This window comes from Pollicipes pollicipes, unplaced genomic scaffold (assembly GCF_011947565.3).
Source record: "Pollicipes pollicipes isolate AB1234 unplaced genomic scaffold, Ppol_2.1 Scaffold_4002;HRSCAF=4701_pilon_pilon_pilon, whole genome shotgun sequence".
In the NCBI taxonomy this organism is placed as follows: domain Eukaryota; kingdom Metazoa; phylum Arthropoda; class Thecostraca; order Pollicipedomorpha; family Pollicipedidae; genus Pollicipes; species Pollicipes pollicipes.
The window spans coordinates 9,266,887-9,276,083 of NW_023596420.1; the positions used below are offsets into that span (position 1 = coordinate 9,266,887).

The window sequence follows — 9,197 nt, forward strand, 5'->3', positions numbered from 1 at the left end:
GCCATCGACAACGTGGCTCACGTGAGACTGGACGACACCACCGTACAGCGGCCATCGACAACATGCTCACGTGAGACTGACGTCACCACCGCACAATGCCTCGCGAAGCCCTCCCCCACCCCTTCCCCAATGACTCACGGCCTCTCTCCTACAACGCGTCGGGTCTCAACGGAGGAAACGGGCTGACCGTCCACGAACACAGCAACGAACATCAACCTTCATTTACCGCGAGCTGGAGCAAAGCGCCGCCTAGCGGCGCGCCCATGAAGCACACGCGATAAGATTCGCGGTGTGAATCCGCGACGCTTTCGTGCAGAATGGTGCGGGCTAGAGCTGTCTTAGCCGTCGGTCACAGGCTCAGCCAGTGCAAGCGGTCGGCGCAGGCTCGGACAAACCCCGGCGCCGGTGAGGAGGTAGCGGACACGAAGGTGTCGTGCTTGAGTGTCCCCTTGCTTGCGGAGCTCAGCGCGTGATTAAACCACGATTCCAGTCGCCCTTCTTATCACATTCTCACTGCGCGGCAATGTCTTGGGGATGTGCTTCCAGTACGTGTAGTTTTACCCAGCCGTTATCCTCTCTCTTCTATCCCAAAGTCCTGAAACGATATTGCTGACCGAGAGAATTATACTCCAAAGTAACGGACCAATAAAAAGGCAGGGTTATCGAGAATTGTCCCCTGTCTGTTGCAAACACAGCTATGTTTGTGTTTCCATCTGGACAGTTTTCATGTAGCAGCCTCGGAGGACAGCCTGCCGAAGCCTGCAATCGCCTATTCCCGTGTCGACGGTTGATTATCATCTCCCGTCTCCATCTCCATCTCGCCCATCCTTCTGTGTGGCGACAACGACGGGGTTCGCCGGTGCTGTGTTGTGTCCCCAGTGACGCATACTGCACGCGCAGGTCGCCTTCGGGCGCGCATTGCGCCGCCTCGACCGCCACATCTTCGACCGATGAGCGAGCGACAGCGGCACGGCTACTGGCTGAGGGAGCGCAAGCAGACGGATGTCTCCATCTACGGCACGACAGACGGTCCAGCAGCGAGGGGCGACCGGCTGGCGGACCCCGACTACGTGCCGGCCCGTACCTGGACTCGGACGAGAGTGACTGCTGGTCAGGGCAGCGAGTCCAGTGATGAAGGGTGCCGGGCATCAGTCGGGGACGAACTTAGTGGTGACGACCGTGGTGAGGCGAGTGCTGGCGCATCGCCACCAGCAGGTGAAGGCGGTCACCGTCGCTGCCGCCGCGCCAGCAAAAGGGCACTCCATGAAAGGGACGACTGACGTGAAGAAAGCGGAGACGATGAGCGATTCGTGAAGTCTAGGTCCAGGTGAGCGTAAGTCTGCACGTTGTTTACCATCAAGCCGTGCGACCAGTACTGCTCAGTTTGTGGTTATCTTGCACGACTTCGGCTTTAGAACAGTTTTGTCATGCGCAAAAGCGTGCAAAGGGAAGTCCTCATCCAGCTGCTACCACAGCACAAAGCCGTGAACCGGTCGTGTCAGCTTCTCGCATCTAAATTTGCCTAGGAGCGTGTGCCACCGCTTATCTTGAACAAGCTGACGAATCATGCAAGATATCGCCGTATGTCGATCGCCGTAGTCGATGTCACGCAAGAGACTTCACGCTCCCACGGCACGCTAAAATGTTTTTTCGGTAAGAATTTGAGTCGCTACCACTGTCGCAAAATTCTGCGTGTCCTTCTGAGCCAGGCGTCTCATGTCGCCTATCACATCTCCCTAGACGATCGCATCGGACAAGCCCGGCCAGAAGCACGCGGGTCGCGTGCAGTCTGACACCCTCAACTTTATGACGTCACTAGCCGCGGACCTGCCGAAGGACCAGCGGCGTGACGCCGAGGCGGAAGGCTTCGTGCATGAATTCGGGCGGAAGAAGATAAATCTGGCGAAACGCTTGTTTTGTCTGATCAACACGGAAGTCTTCGGCTCACAGGTGGAATGCTACGACTCGGTTGTAAATCACCTTGTGCTTCCGTTGCTTCGTACCATTTTATCTACTTCGCGCTTCTTGAACGTAAGCTTGGATAGCGCTGGCGTGGTGCAAGCTAGGATGAAAATTTCCTGGTCCTTTGGTCACGCATTTTTGTTTTGATTGTCGCATGTAGTTAACAGAGTAATGCGCACATGTATGCACGAACACGTATGTTTCCGTGAGTGTTGAGCACAACGTTGTGTTCTTTATGTGTGCAATCGTGAAGTAAATAACACTGTCGCCGCACTTCGTTACAGCTACCCGACGACTTCGAAATCAAGTTCAACAACCGGATGCTTCGCAGCGCCGGCTTCTGCTACTGCAAGCAGACCGCCTGCGGAGATGCGACGGTGCGTACGGCGCGCATCGAGCTCTCTGAGAAGGTGGTAGACAGTGCTGAGCGGCTGCGCGACACGCTGGTGCACGAGCTGTGCCACGCCGCGCCTGGGTTGTGTCGGGCGACCCGGCGGCCACGGGCCCGTGTGGCGCGGCTGGGCCGGCCGCGTGCAGCGCCGCTTCCCCGAGCTGCCGCCCGTCTCGCGCTGCCACAGCTATGAGGTCCACTGCAAGTACACCACGATTACACGTACGATGTACGCGGTGCCGGCTACAGCTTCGGTCCGGCACTCACAAGTGCGCTGGACACGCAGCAGCAAGGTGTGCGGGCCGGGTCACGGCCGGTTCGACGTGTCGTGCTGGACGGGCGGGCGCTGGAGACGGCAGGCAGGCGCCGCGCCGGCCACGCCCCGCACGCCCGAAGCGCAGGGAGTGCGATTCCCCCTTGGGCAAGAACAACTGCTCCTCTGCGGAGGCAGGACGCAGCGAGACTCAATCCAGCGAAGACATGCAAACTTGCTCGGGCCAACAGTTGCCGCTACCAAATCGGCCCACACAAGCCTAGATCATGGCATTGACCAGGCCGGGCCTGCCGGAGACGGAATGGCTTTCAATTGCGGCTGGCACGGCCTGGTGGTGATTGATATGCGACAGCATGAGCTGAGACAGGTGTTCTCACCTTGCTCGGTGCTCACTAACGTAACTTCTGCCCGTGGATTCAGTCATGGTCGAATTGTAAGCGCCTGGACAATGATCACGGGAATGACAACATGGCCTGTGTAAACTCAGTTTACACGGGTTACAAATCGGCATGTTATTATTCAAGAGAATTACTGGCCACTGATACCGACCTGTCCTGGAAAGCATTGGCACATGGACGTGCCACGCTCAAAGCCCCTGGTGCGGCAACAGCTTCAGCTGTAAATATGCTAGCCAACGTGACTTACTGAGCGTTATGATGACTCAATAGCTGACTAGCCATTCGAGAGCCCCGAGAAGGAGAGGTGACCTGTAGTGAACGCTGTGGGGCATGGAACAGCATAGGCACGGCCAAGGGAGTGCGGGGATGGGGGGGGGGGGGTCAAAGGAACCATCCCCCTTCCTGAATGCCGATGGACCCCTCTGGCCCCTGACTTATAGAGGACCCTATCTGCTGTGGGCCTCGGCCGGCATTTGTGTAGAATCTGCTGACCTGAAGAGGGCATCTATCAACATTTAAAAGACCCCAGCGGATCTGTAAATCCTCTTACAACATTCAGGGCCTCGGCCGAACGCATAAGGGCCTTTAGTAAGCTTTAGACGGCCCATGAGTGGTTGAGGAGGGGCGGCGTTTACCAGCGTTGCCTTCTGCCGGCCTGTATACAGCCTGGTTAAACATAGATTTTAAGGGGTTCCCGAGAACTGAGACAGTCAAAGGTCCAGATAAAGGGGGTGACAAGGCTATGGCCCCCTCCTTGGATCTCGAAAACAGGGACCCTCCTTACCTCAGGTCTCTAGCTAGAGGACCCATTCTGATCTCCGGAAATCCCACCGAGGTATTAGGGACACTCTTCCTCTCTTGGTCCATATCCTCTCCTTGAACAAAACCTGGATCGCCAATGGCCCCGTGGGGGGAGAGGGAGCGCAGGAGTAGATGCGGCTATGACCTCCACAAAGTGTGAAACATCAGAAAAATCTGCGTACATTTGCTTTTTAGAGATAATCTGTGGCATCCAACTTTTATTTGAGCAAATGCATCAGAGGCAATAATAATGGCACGAGGGGAAACGAAAATCCGGGTTTTGTATTGGTGTTTGCGTTTTTTTTGTTTTGCATTTTTGCCCCACCCAACATGCTTTGCTGAACCCGTCCTAGATCCACTACTATATCCAACGCAGAGGTCACAACAGCTTGTTCATATATTATAGCGTGTTGTAAGTTGGTAACCAAATGCGAACTGACAGTTGGCAAATAGATGTAACTGTATCAACAAGATAAATGCATTTCTTTACATATATAATATATATTATATATATATATATTACTATATATATATATATATATACATTAGCAACCTATCCTTGCTCTTCCCCCTCGCCCACGCATAATTATCTACGGGCCCTAAACCGACACATTTGAGTTAATCGTTCCGAAGTTTGCCAAATTGTCGACAAGTAATTTTTTCCTGAGTGCCAAACAAAGTGGCCACAATCCGGGAGATGTGTAAAATTTTATGGCGTTTATTACGAGAACCCCTTTGCTGAAAGGACAACCCGGAAAACTTTCCCCCTGTTAGACAAAGTCTTGCGGGCCACCCCTGGTTGACGCCTGCCTTAGACTCAGAGGTATTGGTAGGCACCGGCCCCAGAGCTCAACTCAGATCCTGCAAGCTCTTCCGATATCCACAGCCACCAAGACAATGGCGATTCCGGCCGGTATCCAGATTAGTTCATACATGGTACGTGATGAGCATCATGTTCGTGGTGCGTTTAGGGACTGCAACGCTTCACTGCACAACCAAATATGGGGTATATCTCACATTCTACATTTGTCTTTCTACAGTGCATTGAACTTTTTAAATAATTGGCCCTCATTGGGTTGCAAGTGCCCCTTTGGTTCCGTTTCCCCCCCCCCCCCCCCCCCCTCCAGGGAGGACATCCTGGCTACGTCACCGTTGGGGCCGCTAAGACGGAACGGACTTGGCCACCTTAAAACCAAATATCGTAGATCCTAAGAATATCTGATGCGCAAGAGGCGGAGCGAGAAAGGAGATGGCTCGTCAAATGCCTGAAGCAATCCACGGGTCAGGTTTTGGCATCCTCTAACTCCGAAGGGCCGCGAAAGCAGGAGCTACATGGTCACACATAGCCAAGTGAATGACGTCGAAAAACACGTGGTTGTCATCGCTGAGCCAGGCAGCCGCTACGCAACTCATTTTACGTGCGAGTTCGGCCGAGCCCTGCACTTGCTCAACGAGCTTCACTCCGTGAGCCCGCAGTGCGACGGTCACATCAATGTGCTCGGCTGCGATGGCACGGTCGTCAATACCGAGACGATAGGCGACGTGTTCCGGCTGTTTGAGCTGGCCATCGAGCCACCCGTACACTGGTTCATCTGCCAGATGCACGGCAACGAGCTGAACCTCCTCCATCTGCTGCTGAGCTGGGGCGGCACGACACGGGATCGAATTTTTTTCTGGACCCATCGGCAAGGCCTGCGCCAGGTAGTTCTGGGAGAGGGATGTTGTGGCATTCAAGCCTATGCCAGGGCACGTGCCAAACCTGCCGGTCGACCTGATTCAGCAGCTGAGCACCAACTGGCAGCTGCTGTACCTTCGGGCCTCCAGCGTTCAAAACGGCTCTGTCCGAAACGTGGCAGCCCAGCGACGAATCGGACCATCGAACCATGCCAGGTAATATCAAAACGCATTATCTTCGAATTTATAGCAATGAGTGTTTAAACTTAATCAAGTATCAATGGATATTTCATGTGCCCACTCTTGAGCACTCATTATCATATTTTGTGCCGTAGAATGTCGCTTCATTTGCTCGTTGGTTCATGCTACTAGCAAATGCTTTTGATATGTAACTTCGCCACCTTTAAGGACCCTGGATATCGGAATGATTAAATACACTAAAAAGGCGCAATAATTTTTTGTATTGTCTAACGTGCAGTTCGTAAATAATTGTTCCAATATATCGCTGTGTTTTCAGATGGTTTTGAAATGGCCGCTTGCCTGCTCCTAGTTCACATATGTACCGAGACCCCCAGCAGCGCTCTCAAGGACCTCTTCCCGCGCGTGATCGGCCACTATCGGCCACTATGCTCGCCCATCCGGCAGAACAGCAGCTGCGACTTTGGCTTACGCAATTTGTTCGGAGCATCAACGCTGCTTCGCGAGCTGCTGCGGGCACACATAGCCCACGGTGCCAGCCAGTCCCTCCAGCGTAAACCGGTACTCGAGTCCGTCCGAAACACTGTTGCTGGACATGGTGTGGGATAAGGGCCGCATGCTATGCGAACAGGCGGTTCCGGTCGTCGCGCCGCTCGTGAGCAGCAAACCGAGGGTCTTCTTCAGCCCAGGGTCTTCGCCACCTCAGCGATAAAGTTCGATGCCGTGAGGCTCAACCGAACTGATCCCCTGGCACGGACCAGTCACGCATTCTCCACTGCGAGACCTCAGCGACTGCGGGTGCGGGGCAAAGTGCGGGCTTCGCTGGCCATCTCACCCTACCTGGTTCAAATAGGAGTGCGACCAGCGCCACACTGCCGAGGACGTCCGGGAGTGGAGCCGGAGCTTCAGCAATATGTGGAGCCCAGCTTGCGACGGTATTTTCTGCTATCGTGTGATCTCCAACACGCGTTTTGGGTTTCCAGGCTGTGAGCAGCTGCTGTTTGGCCGTTGCATCGAATACACGGCCTCGTGCTAAGTAGTCAAGATGCGCATGGGGTCACCCTACCCCCCCCCCTCCCCTCCCCGCCCTCCACGCCCGGCTGGGTATAGCTGCAAACTTGCTATATGCATGAAGTTGTACACCAGACAATATATTCTGAGGTAATAGTACCATGCATGGCGTTGCTTGCATCACGTGAGATTGTTTTAGGGGAAGTGAAAGTCTAAAGTAATACTAGACAACAATGCTCTTACAGCGGAGTCCATGCCCCAAAGACACATAAAGTTTCCGCATATGGTAATTAATCAGGCAGTTTCGATTCGACATATTGGACCTTTTTTGCTACTGATAACACACTCTAGGGTCCTAACGCGAATGAAATGTTTCACAAACATTTTGTTTGGCTGTTGCGAACGGTGAAAAGAAGCGAGCGAAAAGCATTAGGGAACTTTAATTTCCCTCATAAACCTAGTGCATATATATATAGATATATACCTACACGCATATACAAATGTATGTGTATATATTTAAACACACACACACACACATACACATATATATATATATATATATATATATATATATATATATATATATATATCAGCAAATCAATCTTGTTCTGTTCTTTAGATTCAACGTATTTGATCGTCACGAAGGTAAATGACGTTTGGCAAACTAAGGTTTTGTCCTGTTTTCAGTCGACTGTAAAACTGAGGCCAACAGTCAGGCACAGCATGTTCCCGGTGGGTTCACTGCGCGGATGCGACGCCGCCCGGCACCGGTAGTGACACCACCCATGACGTCACGTTCACTCGTGTTTAAACAGTATTGAGCGGGTCTTAGTCAGATTTTGCAACCTGTTAAACACGTATATAACACTACCACACGCTTAAGACGTGCCATTGATATATATATATATATATATATAATATATATATATATTAATATTATATATATATGTGTGTGTGTGTGTGTGTGTGTGGTGTGTGTGTGTGTGTGTGTGTGTGTGTTGTGGTGTGTGTGTGTGTGTGTGTGTGTGGTGTGTGTGTGTTGTGTGTGTGTGTGGTGTGTGTGTGTTGTGTGTGTGTGTGTGTGTGTGTGTGTGTGTGGTGTGGGTGTGTGTGTGTGTGTTTGTGTGTGTGTGTTGTGTGAACATTACGTCGTTGTGGCTACCGCCTGCTCCGCTCAGTGAAGATGCGACGCTGTTGGCGTCGGTGTAGCGCCGCCTATCGTCTTGACATAAACCAAGGGTGGCGCAGCAGGGAGGGGGCAGGCAGAAAGGTCAGTCCTCCAACCTGCTGGCAGGGGGCAGTATGTATTCCCCCTCCCCCCCCTGAATGGGGAGGAGGCACATTTTCCCAAACTAAAAAACATTGTACAGACCCGCAGATTACAAAAATTCAGATTAAGGAGGTCCGCATGACTGAGCTACAGAGTGAAATATTTAGCTCAGACGATCCTTTTCTATGTTAAGGGGCCGTTTATGGATCATAAGGCTACCTTTATGAATAAGATAGGCCATACGCTAGATCAAGAAGCACAATGTTGTGTTAAGGAGGATGGAGGCTCCCTTTTGAACTAGGAGCTCTGGTCTGGGTAGAAGGACCACATATACTCAAAAGACCTTCTTCTCTGGAACGAGAGTCCTCTTTCGTGCATCAGATGGATGCCCTGTCCGAATTAGGATGCCCTGTTCTGGGATTACGAGCCCGTTGGACAGATTAGGAGGCCCCTTTCTTGAAAAGGAAGCCTTCTGTACTGGATAAGGAGGCCCTCTATGAATCAGGAGGTCCTGTTTTAGTTTACCAGTATATTTTACTGGATAACTAGAAGGCGTTATTTTGTTTTTTGTTGTTGTCGACATTAATTATTTACCTAGATATGATGCACCTACTTGATAACGAAGCGTATGTCATCAGCCCCCCCCCCCCCCCTGAATGCTGCACCATCAAGGAGGCTCCCTGTGGGTGTTGTTCGCGGCGTATCTATTCGCCGTGAGCCAAAGGCTATTTTTTCATGTGCGAGTAGGGTTTTGGTTTGCTACGTTGGGGCCCGGGCGCTCGTTCCGGACACGCGCGCCAGGACGATCAGCGGGGGGAGGGGACCTTTCAAAAACACTGACCTCGTCGAAGTGGGCACGTACAAACAATACGTGGGAACGTTCAGACAATGAGACGGGCACGGTGTGGGGATCCCTGTCGGCCCACCGCGTCGACAGCTGCACACTCGGCGCCTTCATCTCTCAAAATGTAAGCCCCGGCGGAGGAATCGCCGACCCTTCGCCGATTCCGAGGCCCCGGGCCTTTTTCCCCTCTTTTCGGCCAATCAAAAAGATGCGTTTTGTAGGTCCTTTCAGATTACGTGCCCGCACATTTGTTCTGGTTTGTTATATTTCGTGCGCTCATCCCGGCTTGCACCACACCGCGTTTATTAGCATGTGTATGGTACAAATCCGTCGCTAACGTGTGTTGTTACATGGCTTGCCGACACCCTGCCAGG

General features: G+C 52.4%; 1 pseudogene; it reads left to right on the forward strand.

Annotated features, from left to right (window-relative positions):
- The first annotated feature begins 950 nt into the window (after positions 1 to 950).
- LOC119093516 (uncharacterized) overlaps positions 951 to 9,197 on the forward strand; it is a 27,485-nt pseudogene continuing 19,238 nt past the window's right edge.